Source organism: Schistocerca cancellata, chromosome 1, assembly GCF_023864275.1.
Source record: "Schistocerca cancellata isolate TAMUIC-IGC-003103 chromosome 1, iqSchCanc2.1, whole genome shotgun sequence".
NCBI classification, from domain to species: Eukaryota; Metazoa; Arthropoda; class Insecta; order Orthoptera; family Acrididae; genus Schistocerca; species Schistocerca cancellata.
Window position 1 is genome coordinate 785799601 of NC_064626.1, and position 24804 is coordinate 785824404.

The 24804-nt window shown below is 43.5% G+C and overlaps 1 pseudogene; it reads right to left on the reverse strand.

Moving 5' to 3' along the window:
- Positions 1-23201: 23201 nt before the first annotated feature.
- LOC126095581 (5S ribosomal RNA) lies at positions 23202-23318 on the reverse strand (annotated as a pseudogene).
- Between the last annotated feature and the right edge of the window lie 1486 nt (positions 23319-24804).

Consider the following 24804-nt stretch of genomic DNA (forward strand, 5'->3'; position numbering starts at 1 on the left):
AAGACACTCTTGGTGGAGTGGGGAGGATTTCATGAAGGATGGATCTCATTTCAGGGCAGGATTTGAGGAAGTCGTATCCCTGCTGGATAGCCACATTCAGAGTCTGATCCAGTCCCGGAAAGTATCCACCACAAGTGGGGCACTTTTGGGGTTCTTCTGTGGGAGGTTCCGGGTTTGAGGAGATGAGGAAGTGGCTCTGGTTATTTGCTTCTGTACCAGGTCAGGAGGGTAGTTGCGGGATGCGAAAGCTGTTTTCAGGTTGTTGGTGTAATGGTTCAAGGATTCACTCAAGGTTCAAGGATATATATATATATATATATATATATATATATATATATATATATATATATATATATATATATATATATATATTGCTGCAAAAATTCATGATGTTATTAAAAGAGTTTTTAAGATAAGCAATTTTAAAGTATTGAGTACAAATTAAATTTACCATTTCCGAAGGTTCGGAAAATGCAAAACATAAAAACTTTAAAAATTTATAAAAAAAACTATAAGAGATACAGCAAAAACAATTTGCAGGTGTTGTCAGGATGGTATTAGAACCAATTTGAGCCAAATTTCATGAAAATCTAAGGAGGTGGGTATAATATTTATTTTTTATTGAGTGATTTGATATGGAATGACCCTACATTAGATGCTTGCTGCAGATTTCTGTAGCTAATATGTTCCATCTTTGACAACGTCATGAACTGTAAAATTTGGTTAACTACACAATGGACACATCACAAGCCATTGTGTATTGTTCTCAATGCAGTGTCACTAATATCGATGCGGCAGACAGTTGTTTTTTATAATACGTAAGTAATTTATAGAAAAATGTCTCAGACTCCATTCTCATAATTTAAGACCATGGTGCGCACTGTAAAATATTGTGGTTGCAACTTTTTTCCGATTATCGGCGGCAAATCATGTAATCGAACAATAGTGGGTTCCATATATTTAACTTGTTCATGATAAGAGTCAACTGCCTGTTCCTTGTACCAAGACCCGATCCTCTGAATCTCGCGGTAATTTGCTGGCGTTTCTACTTTCCTACATGCTACAGCATCATTCGCGAACCGCCTCAGTGTTTCCGACACTGTCCATCCAGGCAGTTATATTTAACACTTCTTCGGGGTATGCTCGATATTACTTACATATGTGCCAGTTTATATCTATTAAGAACAGCTTGCTGAGTTCTACTTACTAGGACGTATTCAGTCTAATCACAAAGCTGGTCCGATGCTCCGTTGTTCACTACGCGGCAGTGCGGAATTGTATAGACTGTCTTCTGGAAATTAAAAAACATGACATCAATCCATGTGTGATCCCTTCTGGACTTCATTGATGAATCTGGACCTGATGCCATAATTTAGCACGGTGGGTTGATACACCGGCTGGACGGAGTGTGGTTTTTAGGCAGTTTTCCACGCACTTTTCTGGAAATGCTGGGCTAGTCACCGACTTTCGCTTGAGAAAATGCGATACAAAAACAGTTGAAATATGGTAACATACAGAACAAAGTTTACATCAGTGGTTTTCAAACTTTTTGGCTCCACAGCTCTCTTAATCTGAGCGAAACCGCCTGCGGCTCCTTTCACACACGATACCCGACTCGAAATATGAGGTACACAGACTTTCGTTTTGAAAAAAATTATTAATAATATTTATCAACTTACCGATTTTAATCAACTTCTAATGTTATTACATGTCATTCTGGCAACGGAATCAATGGGAAGGATGAGCTTCCTGCTTCATTAACAGTTTTTCAAATCTTGGCACAAGATTGGAAATTGTAACCCACCTCCCTTTCTCCACGGACATTCGCAATCTGTATTTCATGTTGAGTATCAGTGCCGGAAAAGCTACCTCACACGCGTAGAATGTTGCATAAGGTATTAAAATTCGTAGAGCATTATTACCTACTTGCGGATACTCCTGATGCACCAAATTCCAAAACTCAAGCAGTGATGAGGAAATGAACTTCGATTTCACTGTGAAACATCAATAAATTGCTGTTGTTCTTTAATGGTAGTTTTGGTAGAAGTTCTATATGATGCTCAAAGCATCTTTGACACAATTGTCTTGATCAACTTATTCTGGAAACTACTTCAGAAAGTAATAACTACTTTCAGTACAATGGTCCACAAACATAGCCCTCTATTCTTCATCAGCTGGAAGTCATTGTCTATCTCAGGAGTAGGGAAAACGTAATGGATATAGTCTATTCATTCACCTTTTTCTTCGACAATCAGAATCTTGAGATTCTGTCTTATAGTTGCAGAACGTTGGTCTCATTCCTCTGAAGGAATACCTGTAATGAGCTGAGATTTATAAAGATGCCCATAAGACACCCGAGCTTCAGAACGAAGTTACTGTCTACAAACTTCGGTGAACTGTAATGTTTCTCTTGAACTAGGTAACAGTTAAGTTCATTCCTGAGATCATGCACACTTTTCAATACAGTCCCATGTGAATGCCAGTGAGAGTATTTGTAGTAAATTAGGCAACTGTGCTCAGCGCGCATATCAAGCAGATTTGTTAAAAGAATCTCGATTTTTAAAGAAGTTTAGCGCTTCGATCATTGTTGATGGATGGGGCTAAACTTTTTGGCGTCAATCGCTTTTGGTGAAAAAAAAAAAAAAAAAGCCAGCGTGTCCATATAGCGCGAGGAGCCTCTTTACGACGCCTCACAATTTTGTCAATTTACAATTTTCTTGCTCTTTGCCACACGGTATGCAACTTTGTTAGATGCAATAAAAGTTTCGTGATAATCGCAGCTTGTTTAATGAAAGTTTTGCTCTGTCATTTCTTTTAAGTTGTGGAAAAGTATTCTCGTCCTTTTGTTTGCTAAACTACAGTGATTTAACGCCAAACGTGGTTTCATTTTATTAGAAACGTTTCTTTCAGTAGCTTGGACCATGAAAAAAATGAAAAGTTCTTGTCTTCATTTGCAATAGAAGTACACGTAAAATCTAATTCACGTCTTTAGAGTTGCATGATACATTTGAAATATCACCTTTCGTACTTCGTGCTGACAGTGAAAGACAATTCAGAGAAGACAAACAACAATTAAAACGAGTTCTATTCTACAAAACAAACCTTAAAACTGTTACTGAACAAAAACAAATGAGCGACGTCACAACATAGTGGTAGATTTTTTTTTTTTTTTTTTTTTTTTTTGTAGGAATCAAGCTTAATATGCTCAAGGAAGTTTATCTGACGTAATACTTCAACAACAGATTTTATAGGCTCAATGAAGATTAGTAAATGAGAAACAGAAATAAATTTTTAGAAGGAACAGGAATCAGTACTGTTAATCGTAAAAAATAAAAATACTTCATACAACAGAGATTTCAATCATTCCCTTTATTAGCAATTCTATTTCATTCACCAGCAATGGCTGGACAGACAACGTTAAGTTTACAAAATAATATTACTACAACAGAATGAATACAGTATTGCAATTTAAGGTATGATACTAAAATGGATGTGGGTACTGTAAATAATGAAGGTAAGAACTAGATTACAGTATACTTTACAATAAGAAGACAATCAACATTAGAATATAGTAAAATAGCATTGGCAATGAGTCGCAGCTCAGGTAGACACTGTTCGATCACTAGAGAAGTATTTTTCAATACTGTATAAAGGTTGTTCTTTTAATATACACAAAATTTTAGTTCTAAATTTTTCGAATCGTAACGACTGAGTATCCTTAGGCAGAGCATTAAATAATTTTAGAGCAACCATTGGGAAGCCGTTCTGTGTCTTAGTTAATCGACATCTTGGCCTGTCTGTACAGTCTGTACTGTGTTGATGAACTTCATTACTTTTTCTGTGCGTATCATTATTTGTCTTTGTGTGAACCAAGGCACCTGAAAGTATATTGCCTGAAAACAGTCATGGCAAAAAAATGGTTTACAATGATTAGCTTTTGCTTCAGGTAATGGTCCTCATTGTTTTCTTATGCAATAACAGCATATTCTTGCAGCCTGCAGAATGGCAGCACAGTAACAGGCCATAGCTGATGTGGCTGTGGAACGTTGCATAGTATACTGTTAGTAGGTACTGTTCTGACATAACACCTAGTTTCCTCAAGAGGTACAGAACCCGGGAGAGCTTGGCACATAGGCTACATGTTTAGCGTGGTGCTGCAAGGTATACTTGGTATCAATTAAAAAGGTCAGAAACTGAGCAGCAGCTGTGTCACCCAGTGATCCAGTATCAACGAGACCGCCTATCATGTTCTGTGTTTTGTCTTCATTAATTTTCATCTTGTTCACGACAAACCAGGTCTTAACCTCAGGGAATAGGACTTCCGTTTGTTGAACAGCCTGAACAACATTTTCCCCTTTTGAGAACAAAGTTGTATTACCTGTCAACTGCGAGGTGTGTCCATTGGAGTCTATATCATAAACAAAAAGTAAGAAATTAAGAGCAACAGACGCCCTACTGCTAATCCCTGTGGCTTCTCGTGTTTTAACTTCATTTTACCTTATCTGCTCCTTGCACTGATACGATCTGTCGTCTTTTATTGCTAAATGTTTATTCTTGATGGCAGAATTTTATTCAACCTTACGTTGCTTATTAATAAGAAACTTTCTTTCTTAATAATTTTCATTTCTTCTCAGTTAGACGCTGAACGAATTGTGTAACGTGCATATAATTCGTTGTCTGTGCTCTCGGGTTGAATACGACTGCGCGTCTGATTGATTTCTTGTCCGATGAGCAGACGCTTTTCCGAAACCATGGCAACGTCTACGAACCGGCAGAAACGCTACAGTGACACTTCTGCCGCAAGACAATACTGTGTAACGTATTCCAGGAGTAACTCGTGTAGTTTAGCAAGATATTTGAATAAGTAGAGAGTGACATGGTAAGTACTCAAATGACTCATAAGAAACGTATCGCTGTTGGACTTATTGTTTGTAACACGTAGCTATACCACACGAACTCCTATACTGTTTCCAAATACAGCAGCAGTAAATTGTGGAATGCTCTTTACCCGTTTTTCAATCATGTTTTGAACATGTAGGATTACTGTTTGTATGAAACTTTATTTGAAGATCGTTTGTCAGTAACTTGAACACGTTAATAATCGGTTAATAAAATGTTCCAGTGGCTATTGTAACTAAAAATTTGCTCAAGTGGTGCCAAAGCAAATCAAAGGATTAGTGTGAAAAAGTTATACATCTCCAGTAAAGATTTTAGAAAATCTCACAACCGTCATACCAAAACTGGAAATCTTTCTTACGTTACTCACAGAACTGAACTGCTTGCACAATAGACTTATATGATACAACTAGACGTTTAATGAAGTTCAGTTCCGTTTTTTGTTGTTATTTCAGAAACTAGTTTTGACTTAGATAGTAAGAACAGAGAATAAGGAGTGCGGCGAAACGAAAATTGTAATTACGATTTTTAAATCATGAAAGAAATTTTAAGCAATGGAATAAAACGAGTAATTGTAATGGAAGTTAAGATATTGACTTGAAGATAAGACAGCTATTTGAGAACTAAATATATGTAGTGTAATATAGTTGTGTGATGGGGCTGTAGCGAGTGAGAGCTATGTACAAATAGGAAATAGGGAGGAAGGAAAAGAAAAGGGTAGACTCTAAACTACGATGATAATTTAATGATGCATTTGAGACGTGCAAGGGAGCCTTCCGGATTTGCCTTTAAAACTAGCAGAAGACGAGATAAAGGAATAATTTTTATTTTATTTTTTATGTTTAACGTACTATCGATAACGTAGTCGTTGAGAGCACTAAGGCGTTGCTGAAGTGTCTGTAAAAGTTGATATATTGAAAACACAACATTGTGAACGAATCACCAGAAATGAATGGCATTCGTACTGCAATTAGTGCCCTTATGTCCAGTGATAATTTAGGCGCATGACTGTTGAATGACTAGTGCACAAGCAGTGCTTAACACGGGATGCGAGTAAGTAAACGTTTAACTTCCCATCACAGGTCATTGCTCATAAAATTTAGTCATTCAGCCAAGAGCAACCACCCACGTCTGTGCGCTGCCACAATAGCGAATACAGCTCCCTTTCCTGTTAAGTGTACAACCTTCAGAGAGTTTCAAAGCTGACACGCCCTCCTGTGTCGTGGAAGAGATCATACGTCACGTGGTGTCAGATCTCCTTGGATTAAACAGCGAGATATCTGTCCCTCACTGCAAATGTCATACTCATAATTTTTGCATTTACTGTTCTGACGTCACCCTCTTTCCGACACTCTGGAACAACATGATGGAGCTACATTGTAGCAGTCTTCGAACAATTTAAGGTAGATGTTAAAGTTTTAAGATGTTGGCATAAATACGAGAGCGCACGCACCGAATTAAAAGCAATTATGCATTTTTGGCTTGTACGAGGATAATCCCAAAAGTAAGGTCTCCTATTTTTTTATAAGTGCATAGACGTGTTTATTTCTACAGTGGTTTACATCAGTTTACAGCTTGAACATTTAGCTATTTTTCGACATAATCACCATTTCTGTCGATGCATTTTTGTAGACGCTGTGGCAGTTTTTGTATGCCCATGTCATACCAACTCGCCGCCATGCTGTTTAGAAAGTTATGAATCTCTTCTTTCACCTCGTCGTCGGAGCTGAATCGCTGGGACTGCAGTTAACGCTGACAGGTACTGTGAGACTCTGAAAAACTCAAACGGGCAATTCAGAATCGGAGAAGACGAATGTTGAGCAAGGGCGTACACATTCTCCATGACAACGCTCGCCCACACATCGCTCGGCAAACCGTTGCTCTTCCGCAACAGTTTCAGTGGGACATAATCACCCACCCACCCTATATTCCTGACTTGGCGCCCAGTGGCTATCACCTGTTCCCTAGGATACAAGAACATGTGGCCGGAAAGCGATTCATCTCAGACGACAAGGTGAAAGAAGAGGTTCATAACTTTCTGAACAGCATGGCGGCGAGCTGGTATAACATGGGCATACAAAAACTGCCACAGCGTCTACAAAAATGCATCGACAGAAATGGTGATTATGTCGAAAAATAGCTAAATGTTCAAGCTGTAAACTGATGTAAACCATTGTAGAAATAAACTGGTCTATGTACCGGTACTTATAAAAAAATAGGAGACCTTGCTTTTGGGATTACCCTCGTAGCTTAAATGAGAGGATTCTACATCTACATCTACATTTATACTCCGCAAGCCACCCAACGGTGTGTGGCGGAGGGCACTTTACGTGCCACTGTTATTACCTCCCTTTCCTGTTGCAGTCGCGTATGGTTCGCGGGAAGAACGACTGTCTGAAAGCCTCCGTGCGCGCTCTAATCTCTCTAATTTTACATTCGTGATCTCGTCTGGAGGTATAAGTAGGGGGAAGCAATATATTCGATACCTCATCTAGAAACGTACCCTCTCGAAACCTGGCGAGCAAGCTACACCGCGATGCAGAGCGCCTCTCTTGCAGAGTCTGCCACTTGAGTTTGTTAAACATCTCCGTAACGCTATCACGGTTACCAAATAACCCTGTGACGAAACGCGCCGCTCTTCTTTGGATCTTTGGACCCGATCTGGTATGGATCCCACACTGATGAGCAATACTCAAGTATAGGTCGAACGAGTATTTTGTAACCCACCTCCTTTGTTGATGGACTACATTTTCTAAGGACTCTCCCAATGAATCTCAACCTGGTACCCGCCTTACCAACAATTAATTTTATATGATCATTCCACTTCAAATCGTTCCGCACGCATACTCCCAGATATTTTACAGAAGTAACTGCTACCAGTGTTTGTTCCGCTATCATATAATCATACAATAAAGGATCCTTCTTTCTATGTATTCGCAATACATTACATTTGTCTATGTTAAGGGTCAGTTGCCACTCCCTGCACCAAGTGCCTATCCGCTGCAGATCTTCCTGCATTTCGCTACAATTTTCTAATGCTGCAACTTCTCTGTATACTACAGCATCATCCGCGAAAAGCCGCATGGAACTTCCGACACTATCTACTAGGTCATTTATATATATTGTGAAAAGCAATGGTCCCATAACACTCCCCTGTGGCACGCCAGAGGTTACTTTAACGTCTGTAGACGTCTCTCCATTGATAACAACATGCTGTGTTCTGTTTGCTAAAAACTCTTCAATCCTGCCACACTGCTGGTCTGATATTCCGTAGGCTCTTACTTTGTTTATCAGGCGACAGTGCGGAACTGTATCGAACGCCTTCCGGAAGTCAAGAAAAATAGCATCTACCTGGGAGCCTGTATCTAATATTTTCTGGGTCTCATGAACAAATAAAGCGAGTTGGGTCTCACACGATCGCTGTTTCCGGAATCCATGTTGATTCGTACATAGTAGATTCTGGGTTTCCAAAAACGACATGATACTCGAGCAAAAAACATGTTCTAAAATTCTACAACAGATCGACGTCAGAGATATAGGTCTATAGTTTTGCGCATCTGCTCGACGACCCTTCTTGAAGACTGGGACTACCTGCGCTCTTTTCCAATCATTTGGAACCTTCCGTTCCTCTAGAGACTTGCGGTACACGGCTGTTAGAAGGGGGGCAAATTCTTTCGCGTACTCTGTGTAGAATCGAATTGGTATCCCGTCAGGTCCAGTGGACTTTCCTCTGTTGAGTGATTCCAGTTGCTTTTCTATTCCTTGGACACTTATTTCGATGTCAGCCATTTTTTCGTTTGTGCAAGGATTTAGAGAAGGAACTGCATTCGTTTTAGATAAGTAAGATAATACATTACTGAAGTGAGAATGAAAATAATTGAAGGTGAGCAATGCTAACTGAACTATGTGGATGACTGCGCTAGTGGTATAGAGAGAGATCCGACAAGATTCAGTTAGTAGTATGTTATACAAGATATAAAAGCTTGAAGCAAGGCGTTGAACAGATGCGCTTTGTGTTTATAGACTGCGCAGGGTATCCGAAGATGGTCCCTGAAGGGATGGAGCCGTTGAAGAGGTAGGACAGAAAGTTACTACCTTTGCTTTGGTTGTCTGGCAACGATTGTTTGCAGTGGAGCGAGTAAGAGAGAAGCAGTTATTCCCTGTGGGACGGTGAAAGATGTAGAATCTGAAGTGGTGTGTTGGAAGTCTGATATTCAGACTAGTGTACGTTTAACGCCTTTTCTCTCACCTCTCACCACACCTGCCCCCCCCCCCCCCTCGAAGTAACCTTTCTTTCTTTTCATTCCGGTCTTTGAATTTGCGTTTGGTGGGTATGTTCCGATAACCGATCTGCATAAAGAAGCGACGTAGTCTGACGGGCTTAAGTTGACCCTCGTTTAACAGAATTACAAGGGACCGAAAAATAGCTCTGTTGAGTGATTCCAGTTGCTTTTCTATTCCTTGGACACTTATTTCGATGTCAGCCATTTTTTCGTTTGTGCGAGGATTTAGAGAAGGAACTGCATTCGTTTTAGATAAGTAAGATAATACATCACTGAAGTGAGAATGAAAATAATTGAAGGTGAGCAATGCTAACTGAACTATGTGGATGATTGCGCTAGTGGTGTAGAGAGAGATCCGACAATATTCAGTTAGTAGTATGTTATACAAGATATAAAAGCTTGAAGCAAGGCGTTGAACAGTTGCGCTTTGTGTTTATAGACTGCGCAGGGTATCCGAAGATGGTTCCTGAAGGGATGGAGCCGTTGAAGAGGTAGGACAGAAAGTTACTACCTTTGCTTTGGTTGTCTGGCAACGATTGTTTGCAGTGGAGCGAGTAAGAGAGAAGCAGTTATTCCCTGTGGGACGGTGAAAGATGTAGAATCTGAAGTGGTGTGTTGGAAGTCTGATATTCAGACTAGTGTACGTTTAACGCCTTTTCTCTCACCTCTCACCACACCTGCCCCCCCCCCCCCACTCGAAGTAACCTTTCTTTCTTTTCATTCCGGTCTTTGAATTTGCGTTTGGTGGGTATGTTCCGATAACCGATCTGCAGAAAGAAGCGATGTAGTCTGACGGGCTAAAGTTGACCCTCGTTTAACAGAATTACAAGGGACCGAAAAATAGCTCTGTTGAGTGATTCCAGTTGCTTTTCTATTCCTTGGACACTTATTTCGATGTCAGCCATTTTTTCGTTTGTGCGAGGATTTAGAGAAGGAACTGCATTCGTTTTAGATAAGTAAGATAATACATTACTGAAGTGAGAATGAAAATAATTGAAGGTGAGCAATGCTAACTGAACTATGTGGATGACTGCGCTAGTGGTGTAGAGAGAGATCCGACAATATTCAGTTAGTAGTATGTGTTGGAAGTCTGATATTCAGACTAGTGTACGTTTAACGCCTTTTCTCTCACCTCTCACCACACCTGCCCCCCCCCCCCCCCCCCACTCGAAGTAACCTTTAACCTTTCTTTCTTTTCATTCCGGTCTTTGAATTTGCGTTTGGTGAGTATGTTCCGATAACCGATCTGCAGAAAGAAGCGATGTAGTCTGACGCGCTAAAGTTGACCCTCGTTTAACAGAATTACAAGGGACCGAAAAATAGCCAATTCGGTTTAACCAAGTTCGAATTAACGAGGTTTTTTGTAAAAATATACGACTGTTGAGTTTCACTTTTGCCCTTCTTTCAAGACCTCTAAGAAAAAATAACAACTGCACTGTATATGTACAATAGTATTTCTTGTATTCGTTTAAGAAAGTATATTACATGTCGTCAAATGCTTGTCATCATTGTTTCTTCAAAAAATACAATTACATACTTATTGTGCAACGATATTGTCCCCGTTCAATAGTGCATCATGTAATACAACGAACGATAGTCTTATGAAATACTTTAATGTAGTGCTCTTTAACACACTAAATCAGAAGACACGTTTTAGTTTACAACAACTCTTAAGCATTACGCATTTCACTTCCATGCATTAATTTGAGAAAAAGTCTGTAACTGTTGTTTTCCTTCTACTGGTCGTAACGTCATGGCACTGTCTGAAGATAACACATCCAGAGCAGCGTGAAACGCCTTGGAGACGTCGGAAGTGGCAGCAAATCTATCGAGAACAGCAACTGCAGCTGCAGCTTAAGCGCGGGGTGTCGGTGTCATATCTTCCTCCTGAGAGAGTAACACATCATTCTCTTCTGTAACCTCAGTAGAAATTGTGACTGGGACAGATGTCGCTGCCTGCCACCATTCTACCACACTGACGATAGAAGAGGGCACCACCCGGAAGTAAGTCTGTTGAAGAGTAGCATCAGAATCCAAAGTTGTATCGCTTTATGAGTATGATCAGATACTGGCTCATCGGTGTCCTCATCAGTTTAGGGGACGTTATCAGTTGCTGTGCAGGCCTTCTTAAAGCAGTTAGTTAAGGTGTCTGTTGTAACTTCATTCCAAGCAGCAGATATGTTGCGGATAGCTTGCAGTACATTCAAACGTGGAACTGTTTCTTGTAGTTTGAATGCGCTGGTGGCAGCGTTAACAAGTCGGCTGCTTTGTCGAGGCGATTATTCCTTGGTCCAGTGGCTGCAAACGTCTCGTGGTGTAAACTGGTATGAAGACAGCTTCGATGTTCTGAAGTTTCAGGTAATCAAACTGGTGTGCAGAGCAGTGGTAAATAGTTAGCGAAATATTTCTCTTCATCGCAGCTATTTGTTGTTGAACCTTCAAGAGCCAGCTACAGAACAGAGACTTCATCATTCTAGCTTTGTTGTTGTTCTTTTAGTGGCATGGAAGATTGAATTATTTGAAATTTTTAAACCAACTTGGTTTTTTGTGGTTTCCAATTACTGATAGTTTGAGCTTCTCAGAGGCATCTAGCCTCTCCTTGCTGCGTTTTCCTCCACGGCATTTTTTGCGCTTGACCTGTAGTGTTTTTTCAGGATTCAAGCTACAGAAAACGTCGGCTTCATCCATGTTAAACATATCTCTTGGGTGCAGGTCCGTACGCAGGGGGTGGAGAGCGGCGGGCATGGTGGCGCGTGCGCCCTCCCCCCGAAATATTTGGTCCTATACTAAATACAATGGAAATTTTCTAGTATCAAAATGCTTTCTTTATATTATTCATTCATTATTCATTCATGATTATGACTGAAAGTCAAGTGAAAGGAGTTTAAGCTGTAGAGAGGTTGATGAAAAACAGCGGAGGAAGATTCACGAAACTATATGAGGCTTCAACTCTTGTAAAGCAGAGGAGATGGTGAACAGTTTCATAACGTTACTAAATATGTACTTGCCTAAAGATTTCCGTGTAGTTTAAAATAGACCACCCAAGGAAAGGTTTGAGCTAAATAGCTTCCTTTGCCTCCAATCACAGTGCCGTACTTACGCAAGGAAAACTTTAGGTGGAACATGGCTGGGTCTAAGCTGCTTCGGAACAAAACAGAATAGAGTGAAGGTTATTATGTTTGTTCGAGAACTTGTGTAAAGTAAATAGATGCCTTCACGCACAAAGAAAATACCGAATGATTTTTACTTTACTTTTTAACCTTCTGTTAGTTTCTTTGAATTTTTCGTGGTGTTTGCTCTTGTACTGCGTACTATGTGAGACTGATACTTCAGTAACATATCTGTATATTAAATAAATATTTATCTAGCAGTTTTGTGGAGATTTGATCCAATGACACGTTTATGGATCATTTTAGGCGAATGAAAACAGAAAATAGATTCTTGTCGACTTTCCGATGTATTAAAACGTTTAACCGAACATATATTTATCTTGTAATATAAAAGACACACTAGATAAAATTATCTTTCCGATTTGCCCCCTACCCCGTCCCCTAAAAATAATCCTTTGTGCCGGCATACTTCTGTAACACGAATGAAAGAGCTTGTGTAGGAATTCCCGCGCCCACTCATTGGCATCTTCTCCGTTGACTATATGTGATTCTCCATAGATACTGACAGCACTGATTTTATGCCTCTTCTGGAAACACCATAGCCAGTCTTCAGAACACACAAACACACATATTCCCTTAAAAGCCTTTTTTTTAAAGCATGGTGCCGGACAACGGAATTTGCTGTCAGAGCGTGAGGTGAAACCATTTATACAGCGAATCCTCCACTTCTTCATATTTCTTTGATGTCTAATGCGTGCCACTAAATGAATAGCTTGCCTGTATTTTCTGTCTTCAACTCATTATCGATGAGAGAGCAGACTTTGGGATCTTAAAGTGCCCTGCAACCTGTGTTTCAGTCTTCTCTCCATTGTCGTCCATATGTAAAATTTGGAGCTTTTGTTTTACCGTCAGAGCATTATGAGCTCGTTTCTGTTTCAGCAGCATACAGAGCGACAGGAAGAAAAACATTGTTGTTGTGGTCTTCAGTCCTGAGACTGGTTTGATGCAGCTCTCCATGCTACTCTATCCTGTGCAAGCTTTTTCATCTCCCAGTACCTACTGCAACCTACATCCTTCTGAATCTGCTTAGTGTATTCATCTCTTGGTCTCCCTCTATGATTTTTACCCTCCACGCTGCCCTCCAGTGCTAAATTTGTGATCCCCTGATGCTTCAGAATATGTCCTACCAACCAGTCTCTTCTTCTTGTCAAGTTGTGCCACAAACTCCTCTTCTCCCCAATTCTATTCAATATCTCCTCATTAGTTACGTGATCTACCCATCTAATCTTCAGCATTCTTCTGTAGCACCACATTTCGAAAGCTTCTATTCTCTTCTTGTCCAAAATGTTTATCGTCCATGTTTCACTTCCATACATGGCTACACTCCATACAAATACTTACAGAAACGACTTCCTGACACATAAATCTATACTCGATGTTAACAAATTTCTCTTCTTCAGAAACGCTTTCCTTGCCATTGCCAGTCTACATTTTATATCCTCTCTACTTCGACCATCATCGGTTATTTTGCTCCCCAAATAGCAATACTGCTTTACTACTTTAAGTGTCTCATTTCCTAATCCAATTCCCTCAGCATCACCAGACTTAATTGGACTACATTCCATTATGCTCTTTTTGCTTTTGTTGATGTTAATCTTATATCCCCCTTTCAAGACACAAGAAAGAGACACAAGACACACAAGACGCAATACACAAGAAAAACATATTCACTGTTAACAAAGTAGAGGCAGAAAGCTTTATGTATTGTTGTGTGTCGCGCACTGTGTGTGGTCTACTGACCAACCTCCCTCTTTCGCCGCCGTCCTGTGGAAGGAACACGTGAGCGTCAAGCAAGAAATCAGGCCATTGCTGCGAAATTACAGCACAATACATTACTGAAAAACATTATGTGAAATGCATAACGAAAAATACCGTAGTACACAGCACTACGTAGGTACAACTAAAACACTCATATTTCTTTACGTACTACACGAATGTGTAATAAAAAATGGGGCGTTCCTATTTTAAAAAACGCAGTTGATATCCGTTTGACCTATGGCAGCGCCATCTAGCGGGCCAGCGATAGCGCCATCTGGATTCCCCATTCAAGCTCGACCAGTTTCGTTCTTTGTAGTTTTTTCGTTTGATGCTTATTTCGTGAGATAATGGCCCGGTCACTATCAATGGACCACCCTGTATAATGTGGGGACCAAATTCCAGTTTGGAGTACGAATTATCCGAAATTAGGATTAAGCGATAGATTTTTCGATGTATTTCGGCAGGGACCGAACAGCAAGTAGGTTTAACCGGGTTTTCGGTTTTTCCGATTTCGAAACAACAAGGGTCTACTGTACACGGAGACGGATGACGGGGAGGAGAGATCGTGGACAAAGTTTGGGTTAGACAGTTTGTAGTATGGATGGATACGAGTTCCGAGATAGGGCACTGAAAGAAGTAAGCCGGAGGGTCTGTTCACCAATGAGGTGTGTGATTAGTCTCCTGAAAATTTGCAGGATTTATTGAGGGTCTTAGTGCAAGCGTATCGTAGCGTGGAAAGACAGTAAGAACTGGTCTAAATCAGGACTTTTGTAGTGGTACTCCCAGTGAGGTTACGGTAAGCAAGGAGTACGCCCCGTGTGGTTTTACTTTCTTAGTGGCTGGGTTATCGGGGCAGTAGTAACCCACACCAATGATAGTACGGTGTGGAAGCAACTGGTGGTATGATGAGATTATGGATGTTGATAAAATATCGATATATCGACAGCTCTTTCAAAAGATATTTATACATTTCAGCCATAGTTTCCTCTGATACGTCGATATCAACATGACAGGATCGAGTGCCGATATTTTTATTTTATATCACCTTTTTTTTACAATTTTCTTTAAATATTTGAAGCTGTTCTTTTGAAATTGTAGTAGAATGTAATTGTACTTTCACTGTGTGAAGGAGTGTTACTACTTTTTGAGCTTTCATCACATCCAATCTACCACTTTAACTGTGTAAAGTAAGTATGTGTGGCACAAAAGAAGAAGTCCTGTTGCACTGGGGGATGACGATGTGAATGGAATAAAAAGATTTCCTATGTGAAGACACAGCACACCAGGGAACTTGCGTGCTATTACTTCGCATCGGCATTCTTCAAAATCAGTTGCTGAAAATGGTGAACAAAAATCTGAATGACAAGATTGGTCTTTACGCTGCACGGAGACGTGTTAGGGGAATTGCTGACGAGCGCCACCAACAGAAACGGCAACGTTTAGCTTAACCACGCAATTTTGACATTAAGACTGCTAGGTCGCTGGCTTTGACAGAAATGAAAAAAAAACAGGAAGTTGACCAAGTGTTCTCGACAAATCTGATGTATGACGCAACCGAATGAGGGACCCGTCAGACACCTTTTATTGTGCCACTTACGTGTAATTACCATTGTTAGAAAAGTGGTTATCGCCAAGCGTGAACGTGCATCGTTTTCCTTTCTATTTCAGATCTTGTTCTAAGGGGGATAGACAGATTGCTAGCTTGTCGACGTACAGAATATCTGATAATAAATCAATACTTAAAAAATACAGCTCTAAAACCACTAATATATTTACAATGTGCAGCCGATATTTTTGTGGGCCGGTACGTTAATACTTTATCCGTCGATATATCGATACTTTTTCGATATGACGGCATCATTTAATGATAGCTTTTAAATATCGACATATCAGATTCACGGTATTTTTAAAAATATCAGCAGTCCTAGTTGAGATCAGCGGCAATAGACTGATTATTTTCTAAACGGATGAAGTTGTGGGGTCGGATATGTACAGTGGCGCAAGTACTGGTTAGGATTATTAATAGGATTGTGGGGATAAGATACTGATTGGAGGAGTAGCGCGATTATCCTGGGGGTTGTTCTTCAAACGAACAATAACAACTATAGAGAGTGGAATTCGCGTCCAGAGTGACCTGATAGAATAGTCGAGCTCTAGAAAGCTTTTATTGTGATCGAAGGCATGGATCCTCGGGTGGTTTCCACCTTAGAGTTTCGTGACAGCTTAAACGTATCGGAAGCATAACCGTAACTAGGATGCAAAATGTTATGATCACTGAATTGATAATTCCCCATCTCAATTCTGGTCATTGGATCAGTCAACGGGTATCATACACCGCCTGAAAACTCTCTACAACTAATTTACAGTCGCGTGCAATACACCTCTCTCACACACCTATCATTAGACGTGTTCTGAATTAGAGAAATTTGTACGCTACAGTTAGTAGTTGTTAACTTTCCGTGATACGATGCTAGTGGAATTCTGTGGAGGGTATTGAAACTGTCTATTATGACTGGAATGTTGTGTTTACATGTGCCAGTGTATCGGCCAACATCTCGGCGGCGGAACGCAGGGCGAGACGCAACCCCAGAGAAGGTGAGGATACTGTCATTCTGCCAGCAGAGAAAGGGAACGCGACGGTGCTGCTAAGAGTGGCTGACTACTGGGACAAGATTAATTGGCTGCTGCAAGACCAGGCCTACAGACAAGTGGAGAAGGACCCTAGCTGTGACTAGAAAGACCATCGGTCTTCTCAACAACTCGTGTCTGAACCAGCACCTGATAAAAAGGCTTTACCCCAAACTCCGGTTCCACCACAGTTATACGGCCTCTCCAAGATACACAAGAGGGAGGTACCACTACGCCCGATGGTAGACACGATCAATTATCCTACCTATAGTATAGCCAAACACCTGGCACATCTACTCAAGCCTCTTGTGGGTAAATGTCCCCACCACATCAAGAATTCCATGGAGTTTGTAAGACACTCATGGAGTGGCGTCTTGACAAAAACGATATTATGATCACCTTTGACGTTACATCCCTCTCACGAGGGTACCGTTAGAGGGCTCCTTTAAACTACTGGAGAATCATTTTGACGAAGACACAATGGAATTATTGCGCCATGCGCTCACGACCACGTATCTCCAGTGTGGGGACAAGTTTGACCAACAGGTGGATGGAGTCGCTATGTGATCTCCACTGGCACCATGTATCACCAATCTGTACATGGAATACTTCGGGGGTATCGCCCTGGAAAGAGCACGCCTGAAACCGAAGGTCTTTTATCGGTACGTGGGTGATACTTTCGCGGTCTGGCCGCACGGCGCGGACACACTAACGGAATTTCTCAACCATCTGAACAGCATACACGAGAACATCAAGTTCACAATGGAACTGGAAGAAAAGGGGGAGCCTGCCCTTCCTCGATATCCTAATAAAGAAGAAAACGGATGGCACACTGGGACACTCGGTCTACCGAAAGAAAACACACACACCTGTATATCAGAGCCAACAGCTGCCATCACCCAGCACAACAGAAATCCGTGCTGAGTACCCTTGTTCGCAGAGCTCATGACGTATGTGACAAGGACAGTTTATCTACTGAGATTCAGCACCTGAAGGATACCTTCCAAAAGAATGGATACACCGAATCGCACATAGACGCGCTCTCAAGATGAACAAGAAGAAGAAGAAGGAGAACAATCAGGAAGAAGAGAACAACAAAGGTCTGGCGTTCCTCCCGCACGCAGATCCGCCCACGACCAAGATTGCCAGGATACTGGAGAAGAACAAGATAAAAATCATCTTCCAGCCTCCATCAAAAATGAGAAATACGCTGGGCTCAATGAAGGACAACTTGGGTCTAAGAACACTGGGTGTCATAACATTTCCTGCGAATGTGGGAAACAATATATTAGACAGACGCAGCGTAGCGTAACACAACGCATCTCTGAACAAGGGAGAAGCGTTCGTCTCGGACAAAAAGAAAAGTCCGTGTTAGCGTGGCACAGCCTCAGTGAAGAACACACATTTCAATTTGAAGAAACCAAGAGACTGTGTAGAGCGAAAGGTTTCTGGGACTCTATTATTAAAGAGGCAGTGGAGATACGAGTCAGTGATAACCTGGTCAATCGGGATAGTGATTTCCAACTCAGCATCGCGTGGAACACAACATTATCAAGAATAAGACGAGAGCGCACCGATGGAGGCATGTCGACGGCGGCGGATGGAAGAAACTGACCGCATCGAGACGAGACGACCTTTCACTTTCCCCACCTTGCGGAGTTTATAGCCTGTTGGCTTTTACTCCACAATGTATGTTGTGTGTGTATGACTTTCTTGGACAGTTTTGACTCTCTGTGTATTGTGGTGGTGTTCTGATGGTGTCTTGTACTTGCCAGAGTTTGGCGAGATGTTGGATATTTTAAGGATTAAGGATTAATATTAGCACTTTGAGTTTTTGGGATTTTTCTCTTCGACTTAGTCGTCGAAGATTGTCATAGAGCGTTTGTACTTGGCATGGAACATGTCATACCGACCTAGGGAGTGGATGAGGTTATTTCCAGATCTGGAAGAGCTCTCGTAGGAACCCTTGCTAGATCTTGGAATCTTTCTTTGAGGAGGAGGATTTCGGCAGCGGCGTGCAGATCGTCGATGGGGAATCCCATGAGTAGATGCAGTGCCCTCCTGAGGGCGCAGTTCTACAGTCTCTAGAGTTCGTCCAGATGCTGCTTCGCTGCGTATCCCCAGACAGGGCACACACATTCCATTACTGGGTGTATGAGTGCCTGGTAGACATTTACTCCTACAGAACAGGGAAGGGAGTTGGTTGTGTTGAGGACCAGGTATAGGATGAGCATCCTGACGCAGACCTTCCTGTGGACCTCGTCTATGTGGGGTTTCCACATTAGTCTCGAGTCCAAGGTTATGCTGAGATACTTGGCGTATCTGCGCCAGGGGAGTCAGGATCCATGTATATGCAGCTGAAGGGGGGATGGCGTTGAGGGGGTCTGCATCTCCTGAGCCTCCAGGTGATCAGCATAACCTGTGTCTTTTCAGGGTTGATGGTAATGTGCCAGCGATGGGTCCAGGTTTCTGTGTTATCTAAAACCCTTTGTAGCTAACGAATGACGAGGTTCTTATTCGCATTTCGAGTGTACAAGGCTGTGTCGTCAACATACTGTGCAGCGTGCACCAAGGGGGCCATGAGAGTGTCCGCAGAGTACAGACTGTACACAACGGGCCCCAGGAGTGATCCCTGTGGCACCCTAGCACGAATACGCCGTTTGGTGGAGATGGCTGTTCCTACATTGACAGAGAAAGTTCTGTTCGTGAGATAGCTTTGGATTAGTCTGACTATGCTCCTGGGGAACCCATGTGCATATAACTTGTATAATAGTCCTTTATGCTATACTGAGTCAAAGACTTTGGCTACATCAAGTAGCACTATCCTGCAGTAGCCTCTGTGGTTGAAGCCCTCAGTGGCTGCTTTCACCAGTCCCATGATCTGTTGTGAGGCAGAGTGCCTCTATCAGAATCCGAATTTGAAATCCAGCAGAAGTCGCTTGTTGGTGATGTGGTCTCGTATGCGTATTAGCAGGAGGCGTACATAGATCTTGCTGAGAGTTGGCAAGAGAATAATCGGCCTGTAGTGCTGTGGGAATAAAGGATCTTTTCCTGGATTGTGTATTGCGACCACTTCCGTGTGTTTCCAGTAAGCTGGGAATTTGCAGGTACAAGTAATCAGGTGGAAGACGTTCGCGAGGTGCTCGACAGCGGAGGGCGGAAGGTTTTTAACTAGCTGGTTGGTGAGAGTGTCTTGTCCTGGTGCCTTTTTTGTAGGGAGGAACCTAATTACTTTTGCCACGTCTTCGGGGGCGAAAAATGGGGGTTTGTCCTCTGGGTCCTCCTGAGCATTGAGAAAGACAGCCAGTTGACGATGGACTACCTCATCATGTTCGTCATCCCAGGGTTCTGCCGCTTGAAACTGCTTCCCAAAGGTGTCGGCGAGGGCGTTGGCCATTTCAGCATGGCTGTAGGCCAGCCTCCCTCGCCGTTCAGTGCGGCAATCTAGCACGTCTTTTGGTAAATTGCTTGGTTGCTTGCCATAGTGTATGATCGTCTACTTTGAGGGCTGTGAGGCGGTTTTGCCATTGCTGGTTTATGTGCTCATTGAGCGCTACCTTCAGCTCTCTCTGCAGACGATTGAGCAACCTCCTGGTGGCCTGATTTCTGGTGAAGTTCCACTCTTTTGGCACTCTGTTCTTGTGTCGGATTTGGGATAGCAAATGTTCCGGGAGTTGTACTTGTGGGGGCAGGCTATCCCTTAGTGGGGGAGTGGCATTTTCCGTTGCCTGCAAGATGGTTTCTGTTTGGTCTTGTAGCGCTTGTTCTACTGTTTTGGCAGTAGGTAGTGGAGCGCGAGCGATATCAGAGGCGACATTTTCTCGGTATCGCCCCCAGTCTGTACGTTTGTAGGACGACTGGTACTGTGGGAGTGCTACCCATTCCCCCACATCGACGTCTAGAATCACTGGGTTGTGGTTGGAGAACATTCTGTTGATTGTCCTAATGGCCACATCCCCGTGATCGTCCTAGTGAGCGCTATGTCTAACACGTCGGGCCTACTTCCATTTTTTGGAAAATGTGTGGGCTCAACTGGGCCCCATGTTTCAAAGTGGTGGTCGTGCACTAGTCGTTGCAGTTTGGCGCCTGCTCTGGAGGTTACTCTAGAGTTCCAATCGGGGTCTTTGGCATTGATGTCGCCTGCTATTATGAGTTTGCCTTCCATATGCCCGAGAGCAGCTATGTCTCCCTCGTCTATCTCGTCTTGTGGGGGTCAGTAGATTGCAACAGTTGTTAAGGGTCCAGTGGCAGTGGTTACTTCCACTGCCACTTCTTCGATTTAGTTGGTAGCTGGTAAGAATATCTGGTGGGGGGGGGGGATCCACCTTTTTATGTATATGGCCACTCCTACACCTTGGGTTGGCCTGTCTTTACGGTAGCTAACGTAGTTGGCAACTGTTGCTTTTATTCCTGGTTTTAGGTGGGTTTCCCCATCATGCATATGTCGGTGGAGAACTCCTTCATGAGTTCTCTAAACTCCATCTCTTGATTAACAATGCCATCTGCATTAAAGATGCACATTGTCAGGCCTTGGATATTTGGTCATCTATCCATGATGGGATTTTGAAACTACTGAGGAAGTCGCAGAGGGGAGCGACTGCTGGATTGCTGCCTCAAGGGCAACGAGGATCTGAGTGTTCTGCTTCGGGGCCTCCCTGAATTCCTTCATCCTTCATCATTTCCATGTTGAGGTTCATGGTCTGGACCATAATGCCTAACAACTGATCTGAGGGGGTGGACTGAGTGTGGGGTTCCCTAGAGCTTCTTCTGTCTTGGTGGACCTTTTTGTGTCTTTCCCAGACATGTTCTTGTGACTGTGTTTGGTGTTGTGGTGACAGGGCTACATTTTCAAGGCTTCTTGAAGGAGAAACCACTTCCGCATATGTTACCCTTGGTGTGTGTGTGGTCTTGGTTTTACCCACGTTTTGACTATGTTTGTTGTCCTATTTTGTCTCTCTGTGTGGTTTGATGGGGGTGGTGGTGTCTTGTTTTCGTGTATTGGGGGGAGGCGGCCTTTGCACCCTTTGCCTTCTGTGAGTGTTTTTTGTGGACCTCGCAGCCTTGGTACCCTGCTGTGTGGTTTTTCCCACACAGCGCGCACCTGGTCTGTGGGTCCACGTGTTTCATTGTGCAAGTTCTAGTGTCGTGGTGTTCGGCACATTTTCTGCAGCGCACAGGCATCTGTCAGTGGGCGGCTATGTGATCCAGTCCCTGACACCTGAAGCATTGCACCACCTTGTTCTTGCGGTGGAGCGGCTCCGTGTTGACAGGGACTGCCAGAACAGCTTTGATCTCGTGCATGTTCTGGGATATGTCCGGCAGAATGACTTGAAATAATGGTCACTTACTCTCTGCCCCATTTTTGCCCATCTGCTCGACAGTTTTAACAACAAATCCGTGAGCAGACAGATCTGTCTTGACTGCCTGGGCAGCGAGCCATCTGGGGAGATCCCTAATGATGATGTTTTTGCTTCTTGTCACGGTGGTGGGTAACGTGTAGTGTGGTATATTTTTGTCTGTGAGGGGTAGTCTTCTATGTTGTGTAGTGTGATCTTTATTTTGTCCCCCCTCCCTCCCCCCATTGGTTTCGCTTTGAAATTGTCCCCCTTGAGTTGTGTTTTGATCATGTCGTGGAGTTCCTTGTAGTTGCAGGGAAACTTCGCGACAATCGGTGGGAGGTGGTGTGATGTGCGATTCTGTGCTGTTGTTTCGTGTGGTTTGTCTGATGCATTGGCCACAGCCTGAAACCTGTTTGGGGTGGGTTCCACTCCCCAAGCAGGTGGAAGTCTCGGCTGGTGAAAAGTTTTCCTCGCCAGCACAAAGCCCACCAAATCCTCTCCAGTTTTATGGTTCCCTTCCAAGGCAGCGGTTTCCTGGTTCCCTTCCAGGGCAACAACAGGTGCTGTCGGTAGCTCAGGAACTGTGGGCTCCTCAGGGGAAGGGGGGGAGGGGTGATTTGGGTTGGGGGGTTTGATTCCTCCTCTATTTATGTCTGTCCTTTCTGTCCTTCTTTGCATGCCACTGCTTTGTAGACGTGCACTTGAGTTGTTCAAATGGCTCTAAGCACTATGGGACTTAACATCTGAGGTCATCAGTCCCCTAGACTTAGAACTACTTACACCGAACTAACCTAAGGACATCACACACATCCTTCCCCAAGGCAGGATTCGAATCTGCAACAGTAGCAGTCGCGTGGTTCCTGATTGAAGCGTCTAGAACCGCCCGGCCACCGCGGCCGCCTGTACTTGAGTGGCAGCAGCAGCAGCACTCCGTCTTCAGGCCACAAGTGGCCCATCGGGAACATCCGACCGCCGTGTCATCCTCAGATGAGGATGCAGATAGGAGGGGCGTGGGGTCAGCACATCGCTCTCCCGGTCGTTATAATGGTTTTCTTTGACCGGAGCCGCTACTATTCGGTCGAGTAGCTCCTCAATTGGCATCACGAGGCTGAGTGCGCCCCGAAAAATGGCAACAGCACATGGCGGCTGGATGGTCACCCATCCAAGTGCCAGCCACGCCCAACAGCGCTTAACTTCGGTAATCTCACGGGAACCGGTGTATCCACTGCGGCAAGGCCGTTGCCTGTACTTGAGTGGGGGGGGGGGGGGGGATTTGAGGAACTTGGATCAGGTGGGGGGTTGGGTAGCAGTTTCGGGTTTGGGGAGGATTTTAGTCTGTTGACGGGACTTCTGCTTGCCATTCAGGACGGGGATATGTTGGGCGAGTCGGTTTTGGACGTTGGCAAGCAGGAACGGGCTCATAGGGGAGGGAGGGAGACAATGTAATTATTTGCCTGTGTTTTACGTGTATTCTCATTTTATGTAGACGACGCAATGTCCGGAGCGGAAAGGGGGGGTTGCTGCCTGGGGATTACCAGTTACAACATTTGTTGCCACCGTTGGGTTTCCCGGTTGTATTGGTGGCCCTAATAGAATGATAGCAGACGTGGAGTTCTGGACGGGGCCGGAGGAAAACCTGTCTTTGGTTCCGCGGCCTGCTTCCAGGTCTTGGCCTACTTTTTCCCTATTCTTAGGGAGAGCAGAATCTAGCTCTGCAGCAGCCGAAATGCGCGAAAAGGCAGGCAGCGCGGCCTGCGGCAACAAGAGAACGCGCGTCGTGTCGTAGGCGGAAAGAGACCGCCGCGGCCCCAAGGCACCATCCAAGATCGACATCCCACTTCAACGAGAAGACACGAAAATTTTGCTGTCGGGCGGCGCTATGCAAAACTTCCCAAGTGCCGTTTTGGTATGCTGCGAAACCTCGGTGGAAGTGCCCGTCAATGTTTTAATAAAAACAAAGCTGGAATACACTCCTGATTGTACACCCATGCAACCGGCGTCAGGGCGGCAGCAGCTCCCCTGACCACCCGCAGCCGCGCCGATTCCGCTCGCGCCTGATTGGCCCGAGCGGCGCCGAGGATGCACAGAAGCTCGTGGTCCAGCGGCTACAAAGATCTGGTCGAGACATGAACCCGACACTTCGCCTGAAGATGGCAAGTAAGAAACTTGCTGAAATGTTGCTGAAGAACAATGCATTGACTCGGCTGTCAACCCGAGAAGATTTTGTCATCGAGATTCGCCAAGAAAGCCTGCATTCTCAGATATTTTGCCTATCTCAAACAAATTGCAGACCAGGTGTAGTAGTTTCGTCATGGCTACCTGTCTAAAGGATATCAGTAATTCTGATGGATGTCGTCTACTCCAGGGACCTTGTTTCGACTTAAATCTTTCGGCGGTCTTCCAAATTCTTGTTGCATTCTCAAATCTCCCATCTCACCTTCATCTGTAGAGAGACAACCTTCGTGTCACGACACGCTGCATTGTTGCCAAATTTATTCAAGATGGCATGGATGACATCATCCAAGATGGTGGCATGTAGACTTGAAAACATAGCATGACGTCATCCAAGATGGTGGCATGTAGACTTGACAACATCGCATGACGTCATCCAAGATGGCGGATTTTGGCGGAAAATAGGTCAATTGTGCTACGTCCACTAACCTAACTTCGAGAAAAAATGGCGATAACTTCCAATTTTGGCGGGAAAATAGGCCAATTGGGCTAAGTCCA